The 24,830-nt window shown below is 41.3% G+C and overlaps 1 protein-coding gene across 9 annotated transcripts in view; it reads left to right on the top strand.

Moving 5' to 3' along the window:
• HTR2C (5-hydroxytryptamine receptor 2C) overlaps positions 1–24,830 on the top strand; it is a 223,107-nt gene that overhangs the window by 38,381 nt on the left and 159,896 nt on the right. For 2 of the 9 annotated variants that reach the window (XM_084534461.1, XM_084534468.1), the window contains exon 1: positions 23,615–23,844. The exons of 6 other annotated variants lie outside the window; for them this stretch is intronic. The gene's annotated coding sequence lies outside the window, so the exon portion shown is untranslated. Of the gene's footprint in view, positions 1–23,614; positions 23,845–24,830 lie in introns of those variants that run through there. One more of the 9 variants, XM_084534471.1, reaches the window with a different exon arrangement.

The raw sequence follows: 24,830 nt of genomic DNA, 5'->3' as shown, positions 1-24,830 counted from the left end.
CAAGGACAGCTACATGTGTGCTTATGTATCAATCATGTCACCGGAAATGTGGAACAAACACTTATGGTAATAACTCTCAAATATTGAGTATCCCTGCCATCTTGGGCAGAGGTAGCCAAGAGTCACGGCAGTTCAGGAGAATTTGTGGGATTGAGATGTTCTGAAGCTCCATAGCCATGCTGTGGGAGAAGGTGAGTGGGTTAAGGTCTATCCTGAGTACATGATATCCTCTGAATAATCTAGTTCCTGGAGTACGCATAGACTTGCCAGCACACAGGGTTTCTGCAACATTATTAAATTAACCAGGCTGTGGAAATTATCTGAATACCTCCCTATGAGAGAGCCTGTTCACAATAGCTTCACTGGTATCACTCAAAGGTATGAATTTGCAAAAATAGTAACAAGAACAAAAAGGAACAGCAAATACATTTCTCAGTAGAAATAAGGCAAGCTATATAGCTGATTCACCTTTTTCATTGTGACTCACTTTTGTGACACAATGGAGAACCTGTTAGAAAAAGAAGTTATGTCCTAGACTGTTACATACATGGTACTAGAAATCTTGGTGCATCATGCTGTATTGCTGTATGTAGCGCTTCTAATGAGGTTATTTGCCTTAAGAATGCCTGCTATTTTTTCCTTCTCCTAATCGTAATTAAATATGTAAGCTGGGAAAAAAGTGTAAATACTTTGTGTAAAAATAACACAGATTGTATCAAGCAAATGGGGGAGCTACTTCTCCTTTAAAGGAACAGAAGATCCCCAAATTCAACTGGGCTTGATGTGTTTTGTCTAACAGAATATATTTGCTTTTACTTCACACCTGAATGTTGTCAAATACTAAAATGGGAACAGTACATAATCTGACCACTCCTTAAATAATTTCTGAAATCTGTATGCTTTTTAGAAGTGGATGGCTTTATAGAACGACTTTTTAGGGCTTCAGTAACTTAACAGCTTCTGATAAAATAATCCTTGTTTCTACAGTTAGGAAACAGTAAGAAGAGGCCAGCAAACCAAATGTAGGTTTCATTTGAGGCTCCAGAGCTTTAGCATTCTTGTAAGAGAAAAAGACACAAACTGCAGAACATGTGGATTTGGATCCTTGCTGTTAGTGCTATTTAACTATAATTCCTTGTGTTTAGAACTTGCCATCAGACATCTTTTAAATACTTGCATTAACAACACGTTCCTCTTTGAGCCATATCTCCCATGGAAATAAATGCAGAAAAAAATCCTACTAGTTCTAAAAAGGAAAACTATGCTGACAGTGTTTGTATTGCTCACAGAGATTACAGCTGTTTATTAATCCTTCTGCAGTGTTATGGAGAGTAATCACACAAATCACCTAGACAAAACCACCTGAACCAGGTTCAGGAATCTTCTCTTGCCACAAAGAGACACAGTGAATAGAAAACAGAGTAACTGGTGGCACCTTAGTCTGGGGACAAGAAATGAGAAATGCCTGTGTTGAGGTGCTATGTCAAGTGGATAAAGCTCATAAGAGAAGAAACTCACAGTAAATGTGCTGTAAATTCTTTGGGGACAGAGTGAGTCATTTGGATTTGTGTCTGTAAGGTGCTCAGAACTGGAGCTCTAGTTCATGCTGGTGACTCTGAGGTGCTGTGATTGTGTGGATACTTACTGATAAAAATGATTAATATGGAAATGCTGGGAATTCGTGATGATGGCCGACTGTGGTAATATAACAATGCTTCCTGTAACACTTGGAATGTTATTGTATGAGTGTTTGATTATGTATTTTAGAGTTTCCTTTGTTAAAAAGAATTACTGAATAAGTAGCAATTGAGCATAACTGGGGGGAAGCCTTCTTTTAGTGAGTATCTATTTATTTACTGATTTAATTGTGAAGCTAAATAAGTGCCTTCTACTTAAAGACTTGAAACGTGTTGGGAAGCTTTGCCAATGTGTAGCTGCAATGTGGAGAGCTGTGACCTGTTTCCTGCAGAGCAGCTGTAATGTAGACAATCTCATTAATACTTTCTTCAGCACGTGTAAGAGTAACTGCCTCTGCTGAATGAGGTTGATGTTGGTTCTTAAAGCGGTCCTCAGCAGTTACGGGGTTTTTTCATTCTCAGGGCTGAGTGGGGGAGATCTGGGGTTTAATTAAAAGCCTATTTCTAACCAAATCTCCATCAGAACTGTTGGAGAATTGTTTCTCACTAGTCCAGAGAGTTGTGGAATATACGTGTATTGAGGTTTTTTGTTGTTGTCGTTTTTCTTCTTCGTTGTCCTTTTTCTAATCCATTTTCTCCTGTTTCTCTGTGTGTTTTGTTGCATTATTCAAGCATCATTGGCATTCTTCCAGCTTCCTGGTACACCTTGAAGCAAAGGGAAGCAGATTTGCCCCTACCAATGGCTAACCCCTTGGCGAAACACCTCTCTGGAGAGAGAATCAGAGCAGGAAGGGTCAAGGACCTCACTCTCCCTCTTCCTTGCTAAACAGGCTGGTGTGCACAGAGCTGCAGTTCCCTTTGGGAGTAGGTCAGAGGCTCTGCTGAGCCCCTGTCACACCTTCCATGGAAACTTTTGCTCCACAACGGGCTCTGAAGCCTGGCCCCTGGGGCAGCAGCACCTCAGCATTGCCCTCCTGATCTGCTCTCCCCGCTCCTCAGCCCTGTACATGCACCTGGAGTGGCATCTCTGGAAGGCTGCTTATGCCTGACTTGAGCACCTGCCTCAGGACAGGGTATATTGCTTTTTTCTTTGCTGCTTGTGCAGCAAGGCTGTACTACCAACAGATCTAAATGAGGAACCCCTTTGGGTTCCTGATGCACCACTTTCACTAAAGCTGAGAAAAGCAGATGGTAACATTGGGGTTCAGTACTATAAAGGGATCGGTTTAGTTGTGTTTATATCTCTTGGCCCAGGATCCTGTGCGTTGATCCTGCTGCTGAGGAAGTCCAGCTTACTGTGTCCATAGTTTTCAAAGAGATGTGTCCATTTTCAAAGTAATAACATAATTCCTACATTCTTTCATGTTCTTATTTATTTATTTATCCCTAATGGGAAAATATGAAATACCTTAGTGAAATACCATTGCTTTTCATTTTAAAAACATTTTTTCCTGTTAGTTTTCTACACAAAAAAGAGCACTGAATGTACTTCTCCACTTGCTCATGATATGAAAATGTATTTGCTTGCTTTTTAAACCTGTTTTTAAGCCTATTCTTAAAACATCTAACTTCCAAAAGTAATGAAAGAAAAATTTAAAAATATTGACGGAGGAGGTAGAAATGCACTTTTCTTTTTTGCCAAGGCAAGATTTCATCTCTCTGAAGACAGAGTAGGCGATGGTGAGGATAGCTGTGAATCACTCATTGCTGGGACCTCCAGTTCTTTGAGAGGCAGGGCTGGTGTATCTGAGCTCAGGGCTCGTCTTATGCCCCAAATCCCCATACTCCAGAGCAGCCTGCCTCAGGAATACAAACAGGGAGTGGATTCTTAAGGGAGAAAAACAGGAAGAAGATGCATCTAGTCAGCCTCAGTGTGTCAGGCCTGTGTCAACAGGCTCTCTGAGAAGGAGGAGAGCATCTAGCAGATTTCTTGGCTAAAAAAATAGTAAAAATAGGCCAAGACTTTTTTAAAGTAATTATATGAGTCTGCAGTATCTGACAGTTTGCAAATAGCACAGAGAGTGCAGCATTCCCCAAGGCATTTTTTTTGGCAGTTCTCTGAAACTGGATGATTTGTATCTGAGTCTGCTCTCACTTAGTGTCTGAAATGGCAACAAAGCATCTGACTAATGGGTGACATTGGGTGGCCATCTTGTTCTTAAAACAAGATGGTTTTCATTTCCTTGGACAGAAGATTTGCCCATTATCCCTCTTGCTGGGAACCCTGTTGCTTTGCCGTGGTACAGAGTAGTTTCAGTGCCCACAGGAAGCATTTTATTTCCAATTAGATTTTTCTAATTAGAATTCCTAATTCTTCATCTTAAAAGGTATCTTAAAAAGAAAAGGAAAAGAATAGAAAATAAAAGACAAGTTGTAACTACTATTTTTTTATTATTATTTTTTTTTTTTGTCCAGGAGTGAAAAAATTATAACTCTTCTCAGGCCATGAATCAGACTCTGACTCATTGCTTTTGCTGTTCATCTCCTCTCGTATCACTGTATCCATTCAAACAGCTAATTAATCCTGTCCTGTGCTGCTTGTTTAGTTCTCATTTTATTGGGCAGGGGGTGTTTGTGTTCCTGAATATTTTCCCAGACAAATGGTTTGGAGGTGAGTTTTAGGCTGCTCAGGAGCGAATCTCCTGGATATCCCTATGTGCATACTCTAGCTCATCCCAAGGCCATTACCAAATATCTGTATGCTCCTCTGCATCTCTGCTGTGGTCTCCAAAGTGCAACTCAATGCGCAGCTGCAAAGGTTTTGATGTGCTTCCTCAGTCACTGGACTACTGAATTTGGGAAAGTTTTGGAAGGAACAGTCCAGTATCAGGGTATCTATATGGAGCACTCTAGGCATCAGGAAGTATTAATTCTGAAAATGTGATGGAAATATCTCTGCCTGGATCTCCCTTGTTTATGCGTCTGTTTTCCAGGCTGCTGAGACAGTGGCTGGACTTCATTTGTTGGATGGTGGGGCTCTGTCTCCAGAGCCCATAACCAAGACCCCCTGGTCCTCCTTGTGGGAAATTCCCATCAGAAACATTAAGCAGTCTCCAGAGTGGGGTTTGCAGTGATATTTATTAATCTAGCATAGTGCTTGCTGTTACTAGCCATTCACAGTCTGTATCTTTAACAGTAGTAAGCTGTCAGTACTGCTTCTGTTGATCTTGCTGAGAAACTTGAAGAAAATATTTCCTGATTAAGGCAAATGGAACCATTCAGGCTCACATGACCTGCAGCTTATTTTGGATACACATATAAATTCCTAAGAGGCTCACTCATCCTATATTAACTGTTCTTCTAAGGCTGGACAGCCAGAAGTTACTATGTCCCTGAAGTAGCAAAATGCTGAAAGATTGTGAAGATACAATGCCCCTGAACATACATGATTATTATTATTTTTTTTTAACTTTGAAAAGTCCTTGCTGTGTCACATAAGGATACTGAGGTGTTGAAATGAAGCTCAGATCTGGGCTGGTGATATCTATAGCTAGCTTTCAAGATATCTGTAGCTAGCTTTCAAGTATAAATTTTCTGTATTCTATATATATATTTTTTTAAATATTGTGGTCATGTTTCTGTGTATACTGTTGAAGGCAGGTTCTCATATCATGTTTACGTGATTCTATTAATTAGCGTGGAGCTACTATTGACATAAATTTAAATGTAATTAAATCAGGACTGGGCTCTAGGTGAGTTCACAGAAAGAGAAAATGTGTGTGCCTAGAGTGACATGGAGTTATAGTCTTTAATTGAATGACTGAGAGCAGTGTCAGCTACTACCACCGCATCTCTGCAAGGTGGGATAAAGAAGAGCTGCATGGGTTTGGAAAATATTAAGTCTGTTTTTGTAGCTGTATGCTCGCATGGCATAGATGATGAATTAAAATATCCTATCTTGCAGAGATTACTGATTGGAATATCTGTAGATCTATGAACAGTTTAACAGTATATGCAAGACTGCAGTAATACTTTATGGAGGAGTATGTGCAGACAAGGAGATGACTAAATATAATCTTGAAAGATACATAGCATGAACTAAATGCATTGCACTTCTAACAACTTGATCTTGCATACATACCATATGGATGAAACAACTCATTAAAAAGTGCATGACAGATACTTAATAGAAGGAATAATGAAAAGGAGTGCATGATATCGCATGCAAAGAGTGCTTGTAAAGAGAAGAATGAGCCCTTTCTATTACAATCTCAGTGTTTTTACCTTTTGGTTAGAATATTATAGACTTAGGGCAGACTAGTTTGGTGTTGCCCTGACAAAGAAACCTCAGTGGCAAATCTACAATGAAGGCAGTTAGATATGGTGATTCTGGAACCAGGACGTTACAGAATTTAGAGGAGCCCGTCAAAATGAAATGCCGGCAATGTCTCATGTAGATAAAGGCATTGCATACCGCTGAGTGTTTTCTTCCCAGAGACCTTGATGGGAGAGGCAGCAGTAATGCAAGGCAGAAAATTCTGGGCTTGCTGGATGGCAGGAGGAGTCAGAAGGGCTGCATTGATTAAAAGCCTATACTTCTGTTGAAGTATGTAATTACAATTAGTACTTGCTCTTTTTTCTTGTTTTATTTTGTTTAAAGACCTGACTTAATGCATGCTTAATTTAGTCATTTACCGATGGCTGGAATATGCTCTATAAAGTGTTTGTGTATTCAAATGGCTTATGATTTCAGGCTAGTTTATTTTATTCTACACGGATCTCTTCAATATTCTTTACTGGGTGTTGTTGGTTTACATTTCTCTTGACCTGACGTTAGAAATAAAAAGAAGTGCTGGGTCTTACCTGTAACCCAAGAGAGTTCCTTGTCTGCAGTAGCCCAGAATGCAAATTAGATGGTTTATCAGTAGCTAATTTGCCATTCCTAATGTCATTCTGCAGATGGCTTCAGGAAGAGGGAGTTGTATCCATGTAATGCCTACATCTTGATTAATTTTAGATGAGCTCAAACAAAAGCTACTCACCCTTTAAAGCCAGGGGAAAATAATGCCACGTGTTTAAGCTCAGCAGCTTAATGCACAGCTCAAGTATAGCTCTGAGCTGCTGTGTATGCTGGGCCTGTATGTGCCAGGAGTACGAAATCTTCTCCTTTCGTGGTGTAAGGATGCTAAGGCCTTGTAGGAAGGTTTTCAAATACGAGGAAAATGTTCTGAGCGGTGAGATGGGTGGAATAGATGTAGCATCACTTCTGTTGTAGGGCAGAGCTCCCTGGGACACCGTCTGTGTAGGCTATGTAGGGCAGGGTCCAGTGGGAAGTGGGAAGGAGCAAGAAAAATCCTGATCCCATTCCTCTTTCTGCATCCCATGACCATGTCCTGGCTTCATCCTGACAGCAACTTGTTTTAAATTGTTTTTATGTCTGTTATTAAACCTATAAATGACTTTTGGCTCTTCATCAATGCCAGCAGTTGAAAAGGAGACAGAATGGAGCAGAAAACCTTATAAACAGTTTTTATTTCAGAATATGCTTTGTGTGCTATTAACTACTGAAAACAAAAATTGTTACAATTGTTTGACATACTTTCCACCTAGCAAACATTTCCCAGTTTCTGAATAATAGCTTGGCAATATGCTTGTGAATGAACAAATGAATTTCAAGGTGATGTGGTGATGGTTTTCCAATGAACATAACAGAAAGATGCCTCTTTGAACCTTATAGGTTTTCCAGAAATATTTCTATGTTGCAATTTCTAAAGAAAGCTAGCTTAGCTATATAGTTCCCTCTTGCTAAATAATAATGAAAATAAAAACTCAACGGCTTGAAAGGAGGAGACAGGTCTGTTCTCAAGCAGAGAATGTACATGGGAGAGCTATATCCACTGTGAATGGGCACCTAACCAGGTTTAGTTTATGCCTTCACAGGATTTTGATTCATATGTTGGGATTGTGCTTGTACCTCTTATATTGAAAATGACCAGGTGTTTAATCATTTGTCTAGGATCAAAACTGGAAACCTCTTGGTCTTTCTGCTGCTGCATAAATGGCTTATCTGTAAGCCTTTTTTTTTTTTTTTCCTATTCTAATTAGGGAGTTTATTTTACCATTTCCATTGGCCATCTCTGCCAGGGATAGGAAGAGATAAACCTTTGTGGTTTGCCTGACATTCAGCCTTCCATTCTCCTTTGATTAATTTTTCCTATTTTTTTCATCTCTTACACATTCTAATTCTTTTCTGCAACCCCCTCAAAGCATTTAGCTTCCACCACTTGATTGCTTGGTCCACATGTATGTCCTCTGCTTTCTTTCCATAGTAATCTCTCTAGACCTGTAATCACCATGGCTGCCTTAACTAAACAACTGATAGTATTCATCTGCAAACTGCTCTGATGACTTGCTCCACTGAAAAAGAGCATTAAGAGCAGGTGGTGAGCTGTGATTGCTGTTTGTGATTGGAGAAGAGTTACGAGTGTCTCTATTTTTATTATCTCTTTCCTGTGTCTTCCCACCTGCTGGTAGGTCTGGTTTTAATGCTGTGGCAAGACCTGCCTTTTTCTGCACATACTCAGAGATAATGCTACAGAAAGACCCTAGCTCTTGGTTGTTGTGCTAATTGCATTATTGACATTGAGGTACTAGGGCAAAATGCCTGAGAATGAGTGGAAGACAGAACAGAATGAATTAATGATTGAGGGAGGGATTAAAATTATGCTCCTAACTTGCAGCTGTGCAAAATATTTTGAGAGCAGTAATTTCAGAAGAATGAGAAAGGTGCCCAAAGGACTTGTCTGTTATCTCCAGACTGGACATGACCCTCCCCTCTGGGCTCTCTGCATTGTTTTTCCATGTCATCTGTTCTTAAGACACGAGTAAACAGGACTCACAACTTTACAGCTTACTTGTTGGGATGCTCTAAATCCACAGTTGAGTAAAACAACAGAGTATGCTCTTGTGTGCAGTACTATATTTATGGAGTCTGGAACCTGTCTAGATTCTGCATTATACCCAGGTAACTGGTGTATGAAGTTACATTTAAATGCATTTTGCACTCTATATCAGTTGCAGCTGGGAGCACCCAGCATTTTCCAGGCTCAGGCCTCAAAGACTTGGAAAACAAGGCATGCCCAAATCATGTCAGCCTGTAGATGTTTTTGTGGCCTGACTTGTTCTTCATCACATGTGTCGCAGAACTGCAGAACAGGTTCAAATGGCACTCCGCAAGCAAATACTCCATGTTCTTAACCAGTCTGCTTGACAGCATTTTCTAAGATATCCTTTTGTTTCCATGCACCTCCTTCTGCTGTGTTTTTTATGCAGCTGAGGTTTGGCATGTGAATCTGCTGAGCAGAGGTCTGGTCCCTGGTGTGCCGGGAGCTGGAGGAAAGCCCGGTTATCCATGGGCCACTTGCAAAGTGCAAGTGGGAATCCTCGGGAAATTCAGCTGCTGACAGTCAGAAGTTTCTGATAAGAAAACAGTAGTTGGTTCATATTCTATGTAGTTTCACAGAAGTACTGCCTTATTATCTGGCTCAGTCAGCGTGAGGAGGACATCATGTCTGCATTCCCACTGGGTTCATTATGTGCAGAAGGCCAAGGCTATGAAACCTATGGAAAGGCTTTGTAACATCTCATTTCCTTTAAACCTTGATACAGATTATGTCAGTTTTCTAAAGGTTTTAGCTTGCTAAATCTACCGTTCTGGAGTCTGTTACACTGTGTAACTGTTTGCTGTGGCTTGGTGAGTCTGTGCTGAACTGTGAGACCCACAAATCCCAAGAATCCCATTGCAAAAAAAGTAGGCTGCACACAATCCTGTCATTTCTGAGCAGTTCTTGGTTAATGGGGTTTAAAATTTTGTGAGGTCCGTGTAAAGCAAACAGAATCTAGATAAGCTGCAGCTTCTTTATTGGCTCCTACAGCAAAGGCCTTTAGAGCATGACAGGATTGTGGAAAGGAAGGCTACAAGCACCCTAGGATCTGCAGGGTTCAACAGCAGGCACAAGTAATTGTAGGTTGGCCCCATCTTGACATGCAGCAACATTCTTCCCCGTGGACAGAAGCAGTGTATCCCTCTGTGTCTTCAGGGTCCCTAGCACTGATATTAAGAAAAAAATTAAGGACTGATTTACTTTCCTTAGGGTTCAATGCATGACCCAGCGTTCTTGTTCTAGCTAGGCTTATCTCCCCAAAATACAGGAACTCCTGGCTGCCTGAACAGCCTGCCCTGATCTGCGCTGTGTGTCCAAGGTAGCTCCTGGTGGCTGTCTTGTGACTTTATCTCCAAGTTGTTTGTTTTTTTCCTGTGAGCAATCCAGCTCTGACCCAGCTCAGAGTGATCATCCTGACACCAGGGACCCAGTGTTGGGCTGCTTTGGAATTTTCCTCTCATCTGATTCAGATATATTTGACTGCTTCACAGCTCCATTCCTTGGCTGTTTTGCCTATAAATTGGTCCTGTGATGTTTAATTACCCTGTTTCAGGGACTGACAGTTCATGTGTCCCGGTATGTCTTGTTGAAGATACCAGGAGAGGAAAGGTCCCGAGAGAAGGAAAGAAATAGGGAACAGGTGAGCGGCACAACATGCATTATTATACAGTCTGCTCCTTAGGAGAATGTGGAAATCCTTTCTGAGGAGAAGGATGTTAGGCCTGCAGTGGTTTGGGCTGATGACTTCGTAGGCTGTAAGATGGGCAGGGTAGTTTGCCTTCATTTTTTCTTCATTCATTTTCTGAAGTACATTTTTGTCTTCAGAAGGAGAGACTTCCATGCTTTAACAGTGCCAACAGAATGTGTAATCAGATGTGTCTAGGTACAGAACAGATACTGGTTAAGAGCTGTTGCTTGTCACTTCCTTGCAAGAATATGAAAAAGGAATAGTGAACATTTAGGCAAGCTTTCTAGATTTTTTTTTTTTTGAAGTCTACAAAAACATCCCACTACTGTTTTATCTGAGTATTTAAGTGTTCAGTGTTCCTGGGAAGAAGAGCTTTTCATTCATAACCACTTGAACTTTCTGTACCTTTAAACCTTCTGCACAAACTCAGGTAGCTGGTAGAAATGCTTCAGTCCTTCCAAAAGCTGAACCATAGTCTAGCATTGTTTGTTGCATTTTCAACTAAAGTAATCTATTTTTTTTTTTCTAATAAAGAAAGATGTACTCAATTAACATACACTGTATTAACTACATTCCTTTGATGAGGAAGCAATCAGGAAATTGCAAATTAAGATATTAAAAGAAAATATAGTAGCTCTGACTTACCTGGAAAATCTGACAAAATGAATTTTACTGGTTTCAATTTTAAAGCACAGTGAAAGAGCTGCAGCAAGGCAACACTGTGGATCAGAAAGGAAGGCTGTGATAAATACTAAAACTTTAGTATTCTGCTTCTAGGAATAGGAACACATAGGGCAAAGCACTGGCTGAGTGGTTCCCATGTAAGAGTCTGGTAGCTTTTTAAGTATCTGTCTGTACCGTGTGTAGCCATGATGGTAGCTCTGCATGGCGGTACACAAGTAATGTCAGCTGGAAGCATTTTGTGAACAGAAGAGCAGCCCAGGTAAAACACTGAGCAATGGGAAAAAAAGCATCTGGATCCTGTACAGCCAATTGGCCAGGCTTGCAGGCAGACTGGACGTAGGCTGGGCAGTGAGATGATGGATAGCTTTTCAAAGAACTGGAAAAGTAAAAGTTCCCCGGGGTCCTACTAACGAAAATGACCAACTAAAATAATCCTGAACATGTACAGCTCTTGCTGCTATTGTTTTGTTTTGGAAAGCCAGTGCTTGCCAATGCATGTGCAAGCTAATTTGTACAGATGGGAATCAGAGAAATGGAGAGGCTTTTGTCTGGAGGTGATCATTTCGGAATTATGTGTTTGTTTTCTCAATCTCTCTCTGCTTTTATTTATTCCTGTTTCCTCCTGGTGTGTGCAGTGGGTGATGGCAGGGTGCAGGGCAGTGGATCAATGAGAAGGAGCACTTTGGGTTCTCCCGTAGCATCCACTGCCCATTTAACCTGGGAGTCCTCAGGGAGGATGCTGAAGGAAGTCTGTTTGATCACAGCATGTCTCGGCAGTGCCAGTAGTGAAGGGGTTTTCTGAGTCAGAGGATTATGTGTAATCCCAGTTTGGGACAAAATGTTGTCATGGATTCTCTGGGGCAGAGGCATACAGCTCATGGATCACGGGAACTGCTGAGCTGGATCCCATTTCCGACCAGCCTGTTTCTAGTCCCGCTAAGCATCAGAGACCTTTGCTTCAGAGGGAGGAACAAGAAGCCTGCTGCGGGTAAGAATGACATGGGTGGCTTAAAATTGAGCTAATGGTCCCCTGTAAAGGAGCGTGCAATCATTTCAGTCTTGTTTCTTCTACTGAAACTTCTCTGTTCTTGTAAGACGATATCACTTCCCCCATCATCTTTTGAAACCTGCTTCAGTCTTAGCCTCTGCTGGCATTCCAGCGGATTAGCTGAGATTTTATTTTTAGGTTTAAATTGCTGGCCCTTCACTCTTTCTGACTGCTCTCTTATTTCATAGCACAAGAACAAAAAGCTTAGATATTTTGGTCTAGTGTCTGTAGGCTCCTCACAGCTTTATAGTATTTTTTATTGTTAATTGCTGCCTTTCCAGAGCTTTCTTAATCTTTTTGTTTCTTACTTATGTAGCAGTTCCCCCTCATTCATGTCACTGTTGTTGCACTCTATGGCCATCATCCTCCCTATCCCTCATTGTAAATATTTTTCTGTATAGTCATATTAGGATTACTAAACACAGTCTCATTGGGTATGTGATTGATTTTTTATAATGCAACATATTAATTAATGTATATTACTGATGTCCCTCGAAGCTGTGCTCCTGAACCAAGAGCTTATTGTGCTACCAACTAAATATACACATGATGAAAATGACCTGTGTGGGGGAGAGTTAATGAGCATGAGAGGAACTGGTTGAAAGCAGGGATTCTCACAAAATCAGGTGGGGAATGTAGCCGCAGCTATAGCTATTGGGTTTTGTGGTGGTGACAAGAAGTGGGTGGTGAAGCATGTAAGAATTATGAAAACTTCTGGCTTAAGAGACATGGAGAACAAGAAAAGGCAGGAGTGCAGTTCTTCACTGTTTCTATGTCCCACACAACAAAGTATGGGAACGATCTACATGAGATTGATTCTGTGTGGGTCTTACCACTGCCCAATGCAGCTTCTTTTATGGCATACATCAGATACAGTGATTTTCAGTGATTTAGTTTATGAATTTAATGGGCTTTCTGTATAGATGAAAGATGGTGACCTACTGGGTAATGCTGCACTCATTCTCTGTTGCATTGACTCAAACTCAAGACAGAAGTTTCTCAGGCTCTTATGGTTTGCTTCCTTGGTTTTGTTCATCATACCTGTCTGCAAGAAGAAATGTCTTTAGTTAGAATTAAAAGTGTGCTAAAGGCTAAGCAAGGTATTTTTTCTCTGTTGTAAACCGTGGGTGTAAAGAGGGTTTTTGCTTCAAGGTAAGCCATGATAATGTGTGTCACTAATTCATTAACAGTCGGCATCTTCTCAGTTTTTAGTGATCTAAAGACTGTGGAAGACCGTGGTTAACCTCTGAATTAGTGTTGTACTTGGATAGCTGGTTTCTGGAATGTCCTCCAAGAGAAATCCACAGATATGAATAGGATGAGATTTAAGTAAAATGCACATAAATGTGAAAAATGAGGTGCATGGCCTGTGCAGGCTAGGAATGAGCTGGGAGTGAAACTGGGCTGAGCAGCAGAATGGAAACGTGGCAGCATGGCTGGTCGAGGAAACCCAAGCAGGTTCCTGGGACACTGCGTCAGCATGAACTCAGTTGATCCTCTGGTGTCTGTGATTTTTTCTGTCTAGAACTGATGCGAGCAGGGAAGATAAGAGCTCAAATGCTTGTGGTACTGCATCTGTCTCCAAGTGGACTTTCAAGAAATGTCCAGTGCTGCTGGCTCTCCCATAAGCTTTTCATTAGCTGACTCACTCAGCACTGGGAATAAACAGGGAACTGAAGCAAGCTGGGCCTGTTTTGGACTTTTCCTCTGAATCATATTTTTAGCTACACAAATGCAAATCAGAAGTAATTTGCTGAAACTGGTGAGGTACTTTATAATTTATTTGTCAAACTGGTGTGAAATTTCTGAAGCACTCAGTTCCAAAGGAATAAGATCTGTTGCTGTAAAATGCCCATTCCCTCTGGACAATCAAGAATATTCAGCTGTGCCTGCGGATGTAATAGGCTGTCTGGACTAGGAATGCTGTCAGCTACGCAGATGTGAATGGTGTGTGCTTTCCGTAAAATCTGAAGGCAGAAAAAATTTAGTATAATTAAAAAAAAAAAACAACAAAGCTAATATTAAATAATCAGCTTAGGAAAATCCATTTTATAAAGGATCTACTTCTGTAAATTAGGCGTTACCATTTTGTGATAAAAGTCTAAATACAGAAAAATCATGAAACATTGCTGTGAATGCTGTGAAAGAAAAACAAGGGTTTGTAATGACAGGCTACAGGTCAGCACTGATGCTGGAATAAGTGGTCTTGATCAGTTTTTCAATCCTATCTGTGCTCTATTACATCCTGTGTGCTCATACAACCAATAAACTGAATTGCAAAGCTGATCAAAATCAAAAATAAATTTTTTTTCCATGGGGCTTGATTGATTTTAGCATATTCCTAAAGCCGAGAATGAACCTCATACAAATGGTGCATAATGTTGTGTATTTCAGGAATTCTGTTGACTTTATACTTTTGCACATAAATGTATGTAGCTTTTCTTAAGTGTTTGGCAGATGTCTGGCACTTGCAAATATTGATTGTTCCCAATGTCTTATGCTATGCTTCCAACCCTAGCTTTATTTTGGAAGCTTTCTTTGAATATTGGATACCTTCTACTCTGGTAATGAAATTCAAGTTGCTTTGGAAAACAAATAAGCCAAGAAATAATATTTCATAGTAATCCTTGCTACTTAGTCTTTTACAAGCTGTCAATATTTAGGATTTCTCTGTATGTAGAGGCTCAGTTTTATTTGTAAGTAAGGCCAGGGATGAAGAGAATTTGGGAATAAAGCAAAATTAATGGTCTTTTGCTGTGTTCACAAAGCTTCACAGTTTCCATTCCCACTGTCTTTTGAGGAAACTGGGTGAGATTTTCCCTCATTCTAAGGCAGTTGTGAAGATGTTGTGATATGAGTTTGCTGAAACAGGAGTTGAAACACAAGTTACAGGTTTGTTTCATAAAGTGTAGCAATCACCTGTTCACAATTTCCAATAGCTCATCATTCAAGCTCTCTTCCTGTGCCCACATAGTTTTAACATGTAAAATAATTCCTTTTTGGGTTACTGACTAATCCAGGACTTTTGCAGCATGACAGATTGGATTTGGAATGGAGAAAGGAAAACAGACACCTTTCCATTTGTAATTCTTTCTCTGCAGATTCTTTTAATGTTGATTCCTTGTGTCTGAGGTCTTGCATCTTGCTGTGTATCCTGGCTCAAGTATCCCACCCTGATTTAGGCTTGCACACACAGGATTACCTGGGTTGAAGAGATGTATGTAGAAATTATATGGAGCTGAACTCTGCTCTGTGCAGAAGGTCATTTTCTCCATTTTCATCACTTCTTCCTGAAGGCTGTGGATTTAAAGCTTGTTATAATAGCATGAGGGCTATTAGCTTCAATGGGCTTTTGGTTGGGACATTTGAACCAGGAGTGCAGCAGCAGTATCAGCTGTCCTTCCTTCTAAATAAATCTATGAAATACAAATCTGTGAACAACTTGAGCTCTCTGGCTTCTAACACTCCTCCTCCTAGGCATCTATTTCCCTGTTTTGTTTTATTGTTTGAGCCTTTCTGGCTGTTTCAGGTCGGTCATTGTTTGCTGAAGTCTCTTCATTTCATCTTCTCCTATCAGTTGTGTTGTATCATTTTATTCTGGTGCATTTTTGACAGGTATTACAGCTAGTTGAAGCATTTGCAGTTATTTATCTGTGTCTCTGTCTTCCAACCTTTCACCGCTTGCTGAAATGTTACTAACTTCACACAGCCCAGACTGTCCTCCCCTTTCCGTATCTGTAATACTACTCTTTCTGACTGTTATTAAATACATGCCAGTAACCTTTTGCCAGAACTATGGTAACGACACCTGGTGAAGCAGGAGAAAATAAGTAAACCTCTATGAAATAGTAATGTCTATCTTATATTTCTGAACATAAAATACACTTACAGTCAAACATTACCACTTTGCCTACTTATAAATGATGCCTCTAATTACTGCTGTTTTTTTTGCGTGATAGGGAGATAGTAATTATCTCTTTGTGCATTGTAGTTGTGGAGACAGTAGGAGATGCTGGGCTGCAGAGCAAAACCCAGACAGGATTCAGCCATGCAGGGTGGAAAGTTTCCTGTGGATCTATCAACAGTGATGGAGGGAGGGATGAGTAAGTGTGGACAAAATGCATAAAAAGCTTCTCATAGCATAGATTATCATTTGCAGGGATGCCACCTGCACTTATGAATGTCTGTCTTGTTGTTTGTATCCAAGGTGTGGGCTTAGGAAAACAACGCTCTGAAATATACAGTTGTTCTCCAGCCAGAGGGCAGCTTATGTAAAAACTGGGGTGGAGAGAAATCTACTTATAAAGGCTAAGGCATGGCTGCATGCGCTACACCTTGGGGAAAGGCTGCCAGTTTTGAAGTAATGTGTATTAAAGTATCTGTCAGAGGAAAGGGTGAAGCAAAACTAGAAAACTGTCCAACTTGTCTGAATGCAGCTTTATAGAAAAAAGCAAAACAAGCTGTTTTGCTATACTGCTGCTAACAAGTGCTTTCATGTCTCATGGAAAGAAGGGTTGATTAAAAACAGAATATTTGGACAAAGACTATGGACAGACCTGATAGCGGTAGTTCCCATAGTTTGAAATGAGTTCATGGAGGACAAGTAACACCTCCAAGCAGTATTTACAGAGATCTGGAGGTATGTAACTGGCTTGGCACTGTGGACCTCAGGGAAAAAATAGGTGGATAAAGATAAAAATAAGACTGTCTCTCCTGAAGATTAATTAATTTACATGGGAATAATCTTGCTTTATTAAAAGAGTCTGAAGTTTGATTAATTGCAAAGATGTGTGTTACGAGACATGCCAATGCTGCATTACGGATGCAACCTCTGCATTGACAGCTTTGACAGGTGAAGAGTGGCTGCCTACACTGATCTTCTGTCTCAACGGCTTGTGGTGAAATGGGGGAAGAAGCACTGAGTGAGCTCGGTTAACAAAATGAAACGAATGAAGCTGAGCAGGCTCGTTTTTACTGGAACAGTTTAAGGGTTGATCACATGAGCAGCTCAAATGGATGGAGAGGAATAGGAATATAATCTCTGGTGGGAGGCATGGTGACAAGCTGTGGAGGCAGTGCTGGGGCACAGCTTCAGATGGGAGAAGGCATGCCTGCACTGTCAGAGAAATTGGATTATCAGGTGACATTTCTGTATCAAAACTGCTAATAGCAATCCTGTTTGTAGTGTTCCAGCTGCTGTTAAGATTACTGTTTATCATAATGATGTTAGTGGATACAATTTTGCAGCTTGTTAGAACAGGGGTTGGTGTATCCTTGTTGTATTGCTTGTTTAAGCAGAAGTTCCTTACAAGCCACATGCTACAAATGAAATATTTCCACATGCCACATTTTCCATGCTACTTTTCCTAGCTGCTCCCAAAACACAAGTTCTAGGTTTCCTTCTTGGATTCCAGCTGCACTTTGCGTGTCTGGTTGTAAGTGAATCATGTTTGATCTGAATAGTCTATGACCACAGAACTTGGTGATACAGCTATGTGTGGCTGTCTTAACTTTACATAGTAAATATTTCAACAGTGTCCAAGTCTGTATACAGCAAAACCCCTGTAGATGCTATCTTGAGGGTGAAATGCAATGTTTATCCAGTTACTGATGTTTCTTTCTGTTGTTTTGGAATATCAAGATTTACACTTTGGCTTATAGTACTGTGCCAGACACAAAGAGAAAGCAATAGAGCAGCTTGTAGGGAGCTACTGTAGGAAACGAAGCCATCTGCAGAGAATCAAATAGTTGAGTAATTCATTAGGTGATTCATCCTGTGGTGGTTCTTTGGACCTGTAATAAGAATCAGTACTTCTCCTTATGCAGGGGAGGCAAACAATAATTCAGAGTTTCTAGCAAAGCATAAGAAGTGACTTTGCAGCCTTGTCAAACGTTTCTGTGATTTAGAGATCCAGCATGTGGAGGCAGTTTATCAGTCGAGGCCAGCTGAGGAAGTGCCTTGAATGAAGTCATCTTGATCAGCTCTGGAGTCTGCTGATAGGAAGATGTGAGGAAAGCCAAATATGTACCTGTTTCTAGTTCCTGCTTTGATGCTGGTTCCACTCACTCTGGCAAAAATACAGTAGCATCCTTTGCATTAAAGCTGTCAAAGGATGCAGGTCAACTTCAAATAGTGACCTCATCAGCTTCTGGCAAATGATGTTGCATTTCTTTACTAGAATAGGCAGCAAAGCAGATCAAAGGGACAGAGCTCTCTATTTCTGCTCAAAAAGCTGGAACTGTTATGCACACGACAGAAAATCTTTCCAATTCATTAACAAAGAAAGAAGGGCCCTCTCAGTCGGACTGTTAGAGCACTCAAGCTAATGCTGACTCTCTCGACTGTATAGATCTGGGTATTCTGTCCTTTCACACCTCTTATGTCAGATCTGTACCCTTCCTTCTCCACCTGAAACTGTGTTTATAAGCTTTCTCTTTTAGGAGGTCCCAGGAAAAAAGTTGTCATTGCCTCAGATGCTTTTCTGACCAGACTCTCTTCCATGGAGCCTTAGTACTGAACGTATCATTGTTGGTTTCCTTGACTTCTGAGCTTGAACCTTAAAATTTTCTACTCTTTGGAAAATTGTCAGTGACATGGTTGTGTGTTTGAAAAGTAATTTGAAAATATAAGTTGTCCATGGTCAGTAACTGTGCACCCTCTTTTTGTAATATACTTGGAAAGCAACTCCAAACAGCATACTTGAACAATCTCAGGATTTTATACAATGATCCTGAGTAACTTTTGTCAGTGGCTCTATAGTTTTAAAGACTTCTTTTCAGTCTTTTTTTTTTTTTCTTTTTTTTTTTCCATTCTGTGGAATGTTTCATCTTCCAATTTTGTCCTTAGAGAGCTTTATTTACATCTGTGAATAAACCAGCTGGTTTTGTTCTGTCTCCTCTCCAGCTGCTGTCTGACACCACAGGGCATCCCCTGTCCATGCAGTGAGTGCAGCTGTCCTGCTTCCTTCCTGCAGCTCTGCTCTCTGCTGCCTGCTCTACTGGGGCAGGCTTCCAGCACCAGGACTGTTGGCCCTCCCTGTCACAAACCAGTGTGAAGAGGCAGTCTCTGAATTCTTCTGCTTCTTCAGAGAAGCCATGGCTTCTTCCCATCTTCTGTCAGGATTTGTGGCCCTGGCAGCCTGACTTCCTGGCTATTGCCCCATTTTGCATCTCTTCCATCTCTGCCTTGCATCCATGATGCCCTTTTCTGCCTTCTTTACCTCTCAAGCTAAGATACATTGTCTCTTACAGGTCCTCAAAGAAGGCAGAGTATTGGGCTCCTCAAATGTGATTGCCTTGATTTCCTTTAAAAATCATAATACTTATTATTATTTTTATTAGTCATGGTTCACTCTTTATCTTTTAGGTCCACCTTGTGTACTTCTGCTCAGCTGTCCACACTGAGAACAGGCTCAAAGCACGTGTAAGAGGTATCCCAATCCCATCCCTTCCCACTTGCCTGAATCCCAGAATACATCCATTGTACTTCTCTCCCTTCAAAGCTAGGGTTGCTCAGACACAGAGTTGTGGTATGTCTTGTAATTTAATTCATTATGCCTTTACAGTTGCATCTTCTGTGGGGAGATGCTATCTTTTCTTGGTGCCTGATGGTACGTGATTCATTATTCTCACTGTAAGGCTCGGGTGGATGTTTCTTTCAGGGCTGGCTAAGCCTGTTCATTTTGATCAATATTCACTGGAAAATGTGTGGTCTCTGCCAGCTTCCCTGCAAGTGGTAAAAAGTCAACATATTTCTTTCATAGCACGGTGTGGTGGTGGGTTATGACTGTTGGGATCTTGGGATCTGCTCTCAGAGCTGTTCTGAGTACACTATCTTTCTAAAACCAGCTAGTCTTGCAACCTGTTCTAATGAGATTTTTATTTTTTTTTCTGAAGACATGTTAACTGTTTGCACAACAAACTTAAGATGATAACTTCTTAAGATAGAGGTAATATTTGCAGTCTGTGAGTGTAGCTCAGTTTCTGGATTGATTCAAGTTTTGGTGCAGTTTGGCAAGTTCTATGCTGATTCACTCCAGGTGAGGGAGGGCTGAAAACTTTATGCCAACTTGGGTGTGCAGAATGTGAGTCATTGCCTGATGGTCATTGCCTGATATGGCTAGGAAGAATATTTTTTAATGATCTGATGGTCTGTACATCTTTAAAAATTCCCCTTTTATATATTCATTAAAATTTACCTAAATTCATTGAGGCTGTGCACTGGATGTGAATTGCATCCTAGGAGGTGCCATGTGGCCTGAGCTTTAATATATATTAAAAATATTGCATCAGAAATATAGAGCCCCAAAGCCTGCTCCAAAAGCTTTGGAGTAATAAATCTTTTAAGTGCTAATGTGAAAATGCAAGAGCTAAGTGCACCACGGGCTGCTTACTTGAAGTAAGACTTCAAGTCCTGAGACTTACAGAAGTCTGTTCAGGAGCTCACCAACAGGTGGTCTTGGGCTGCTCTGTTTTTTGGATCTTTAAACCATTTCTGGACCTTCTTTAAACACCGTTTTGTGTGTAAGGAGCAGAGTAGTTCAGCTTGATTTCTGTGGAGAACCAAAATTTGGGCTCTGTGTTGTTTAATGATGGGCCAATTCTGTGGATGACCCTGTTTGTGATACTTGCACTCTGGAAACAGGCTCTTAATCCATTCTTTCTGCTTGCTCCATGCAATATCTCTGTATTGCCAGGCAAGGATCAATTTTAGCATGCCCAAGATACATTCAAAGCACTGCTTGGCTCTCAGACCTCTTCTGTGGAGATGGCTGCTCTGGGTAAGATGGACACAGAGCTTTTCAGAGGCACAGCTACAGGAACCTTCAGAGAATATTCTGCCTCAGGGATGGAGTGAAGTCTCCTCCTGCTAGGCATGCAGCAATATTTTCTGTCAGCATGACTATAAACTATATCAACTTTTGGCTGGAAAGTCACCGTGATAGATGCTGCTGTATATTCAAATGTGCATGAATTTAATTTGGACCTTGCTGGGGAAATAAACATCACCATCCCTAAAGAGACACTAGGCTGTGAAACTAGTTGGTAACTGTTCCCTGAATGGATTTCAGGGAGATAATTTCTTGTTGAACATCTGGCCTTTTAGGTGACTTGCAGTGGTTATCTGTTTTTCAGTGAATACTGATCTTAATAGGAAGTGCAGCTGGTGCATACCTGCAGCAGGCCCTAAAATAGCAGTCCTATGCACTGAGAGAGAGGTGAACTTCTTGTAATTGCAGATTGGCATGAGATAGCGCATTTTTTCCCTTTCCTTTCCGGGAAAAAAAAAATGAAATCTTATACCTCAGTGTTGAGAGGATTAATTAGTTACTGGATCGGAGCCATTAGTGTAAATGCTAAATATTGTTCTTCTGGAGAGTGTATCAGCTAGAACTGGCCAAGAATTTGAGTGTATGTTTCTCCTCTCCCATGGACTACTTCATTAGAGTAATTACTGTTTGAAGTTTCCTACAGAGATATGTAGGGAAGGGGAGGGTTTTGGCTAAAAATTAGCTTGATGGAAATCTTTCTCCAGCTGGCTTAGTCCTTCCACTCTTCTTAAGTGCTTCTCCAGAAGCAGCGCTCAAGAAGAGCTGCTGCTTCCCTTCACAACAAGAAAGTATGTTGCCTTTCCCTGCTTTTATCTTGTTGCGAGTTAAACAGCTTTCTCCAGGTAGGCATGCAGGGAGCTTCGGAGAAATGGAAGAGAATTCACCAGCCAGCATTCCCACGCCACCCACACAGCATGGTGTAGGTGATGCTTGACTGCATGGCCTGCAGGCAACTCTTGTCTGACCCTCCCAGGAGTTAGCATTCTCTGAATCTCTTTTTTCACCCAGGGTAGCTGTTTCTTTCCTTGTGTTTCAGCCAGTAATTAGGCCCCTTCCTCTCTCATCCTTGCCCAGCTGTTGCAGGTGCTTTCTCAGCAGCCCACCAGCCTGGAATGGAGTCCCTCCATCTACTGGGACTTGAAGCTTAGAAGGTGGATTGACCCTACCGCATCCTTCAAAGGACAGAAGGGGAATTTGAGAGTCATTTTTTAGCTTCTAAACCAGGATGATCATTTTTAGCTTCTAAAAACTTGCCACAAAAACATCCCTGCTGAGATTGGAAGTGACAGTCCTATTGCTCCAAAGCTGACTGCTAGAATGGAAGTGCTGCTCTGGCACAGCACTGGGGCATGCTGGTCTCTGCTACAGGGAGAGTGTGGGCAGCTGCCACTGAGCCACTGCCACCTCCCACACACAGCTTTCCATGTGCACCGCTTCAAGGGGTGCACGGGTCATGCCCCTGGGACAGACTGTGCTGGTTTCTACCCAGAAAGGCTGCTGATGATATAAGTATATACATTTAGTAGTGTTTCAGGAACATTTTACTGTGTGCTGCCTCTTAGGCTCAACTTTCCACCACTCCCTTTTGCTTTCTTCCCACCTGCAGACCAAAGCTGGTAGGATCCCTGTTCCCCTCCCAGTCTGACTTTTGTACTTTAGGCTTTCCTGTATATATATAAAAACAGCTTTCTTCCCTTGAGATCCCAGAGCTTGGTTCAACTGTCCCACTCAGGGCTAGGAACTACTTTTTGAAAAACTTTTTTTCCCTGTTTCTAGTAGACTTCAGGATGGCTGGAGGGAAATACCTTCTGCTGACTGCTAGGCGAGCTTTAGAGGACAAGGGCTTTGTGCCCATGCCAGCTGCCTGCAGTGGTAAAAAGGGGCCCATGCCTGGCAGTTTTCTCCTGTTTGCTGGTGCTTTTTTGACCAAGGAGGCTGTGTGCTTAGTGCCCTAGAGCTGTGCTCTTGCTGGGACACTTCCCTGTCACTGCTCTTCTTGTGCCTCTGACAGATGGTGGCAGCAGCACTCTGTTCTCTTTTGTGATGACACTTTTAAGTTTAGTTCATCAGTTCTGACACTCTGAAGCTGAAATACTTGATAACAGGCTATGACAAGAAAGGGTCGTGCGTCTTCTTCCATTGTCATGTGCACAAGCTTCAAGTGAGATGTCCTAAGAGATTGCCAGGGGTGCAATTCCTTATGCTTGAAGCTGTCTGCAGCTCCTCTTCCTGTTATCTTTTCAATGTAGATAATTGTACTGTTCTTGAATGTGTGTCAATGCAGCATAAGTGAGTTTTAGTCTTAAAAATAGCAGCAATAAACCAGGGTTGGCTTTTCCTCTGATCTAAGCCAAAGCAGAACCCTGCTCTGAACACATGGGTAGTGTAGAACTGCCTGCTGACAGCACTAGGTGAGTGCTGTCTATAATGCAGGCTTTGTTTCTCTTAATGAATGAGCCTGGAAAATGTGATTTCACTTTTGATTTTCCTGAGGGCTCACAAGACTTGTAGCTCCATTTTACTACTTGGTACTAAGGAATTTTGACCCTGAGAAACAAAAGGCCTCATTTCTCTATTTGTCTGCCTCCCTAACCACACGGGCACCTAGGAGGCTCTCTTTGCATGAAGAACAATAAAAGATTACGGTTTCAGTTTTAAAAATTTACCTTCCTTTCCAGCTTTCATCAGGCTATATCTTTTCTTCTTTAGGATAGCTAAACCTCAGCTTAAAATTGCAAGTACAGCTTGCCCAAATTTTCTCATGTACTGAAACAAGCCTGGTCTGTAGCAGGTCACAAATGGTGTTCAGATATAAATAAAGGCACCTGGGCAGAAGCTTTGGCAGGAAACTGGTATTGGCTGTGAGCTTGTGTTTGCCCAAACCAGCTGTAGCTGTGCTCCTGGAGGTGCAGACCAGGATGTGAGAGAGGGGCAGAGGCTGCACTGCAAAGCTCTCCAGGACATCAACTTTCATAACCCTTTGGCCTTAAGGAATTCTTAACAAGAGCTAAGCGTGGGAAGAAGAGTCTTGCAATAACATACCCAGCACCTAATATGATGGATCAATAAGCAGGTATCCGTGGGGTTTATATGTGCTTATTCTCAACGGCTTCATGTACGTGGATGAGTAGTAGCAGCAGCAAAGTTGACTACAGTACAATCCTCTGTACCAGATCCACATGGTACATAGCAGAATTATTTTCAGTTGTGCATATTATTTTATTGCATATGCATGTCTGTCCTTAATATTTCCTAGGGTTTAATGACTAGAGTTCAGGGAGGGAAAGGTTTTGGATATCAGATGTAGATTACTAATGAGAACGGATGTTTCTTTCTCTGCTTCAGCAGTGGTCAGACACCATTATTATATTAAAACAATTCTGGAATAGCTCCTCAGTGCTCAAGTCCAGGTCTGCACTTGAGTTCTGTGTAAATGGTTTTCTGCTCCAAAACCATCTTTTTATTTATTTGACTGTTACGTTTTGAGGCTGTATGCCATAAACTAGCTAAACCTTTGCAGCAAAGCAAATTTAGAAAGTTTAGTGCTTATCCTGTTGGCATGGTGCTAAGATTAGAAATGCCTTTATTGGATAAGCTTGACAGGAACATGCAGTTAATATCTGCATGTAATTTAAAACTTCACTCTTGTCTTAGGTGAGGGATATGCATGAGTATTAATGTGATGTCACAGCAGTGAAGAAGCAAAATACCCCAAAGTGAGTTGACATCTTTGCAGCAAGCTCCTGAACAAAAAGGTTCAGTAGTACCAGGTGCTGGACCTACAGGTGCCTCTGGCTGCTCTGGCACAATCTGCAGGAACTGGGCATCACCTGCCATGGGGCTAAGCAGGTGGACTAATCTGTGGCGATGAGCCTTCCCCACCACTGACTTCTTGCACAGAGGATCTATGCTTGCAGATCTCCCAGGAACCTCTGTAGTCATGCAGTGATTTTGTATCCTAATCAACTTTTCCTTGTGGCTTAGAAAGCTGCAGCTGTAGGGGTTACTCACTGAGTGAATCATAGGAAAAATTAGTAGTTGTCATTATAAATTATCCCC

This window comes from Aythya ferina, assembly GCF_964211825.1.
Source record: "Aythya ferina genome assembly, chromosome: 13".
Classification (NCBI taxonomy): Eukaryota; Metazoa; Chordata; class Aves; order Anseriformes; family Anatidae; genus Aythya; species Aythya ferina.
This window is presented reverse-complemented; position numbering and strand designations above follow the sequence as displayed.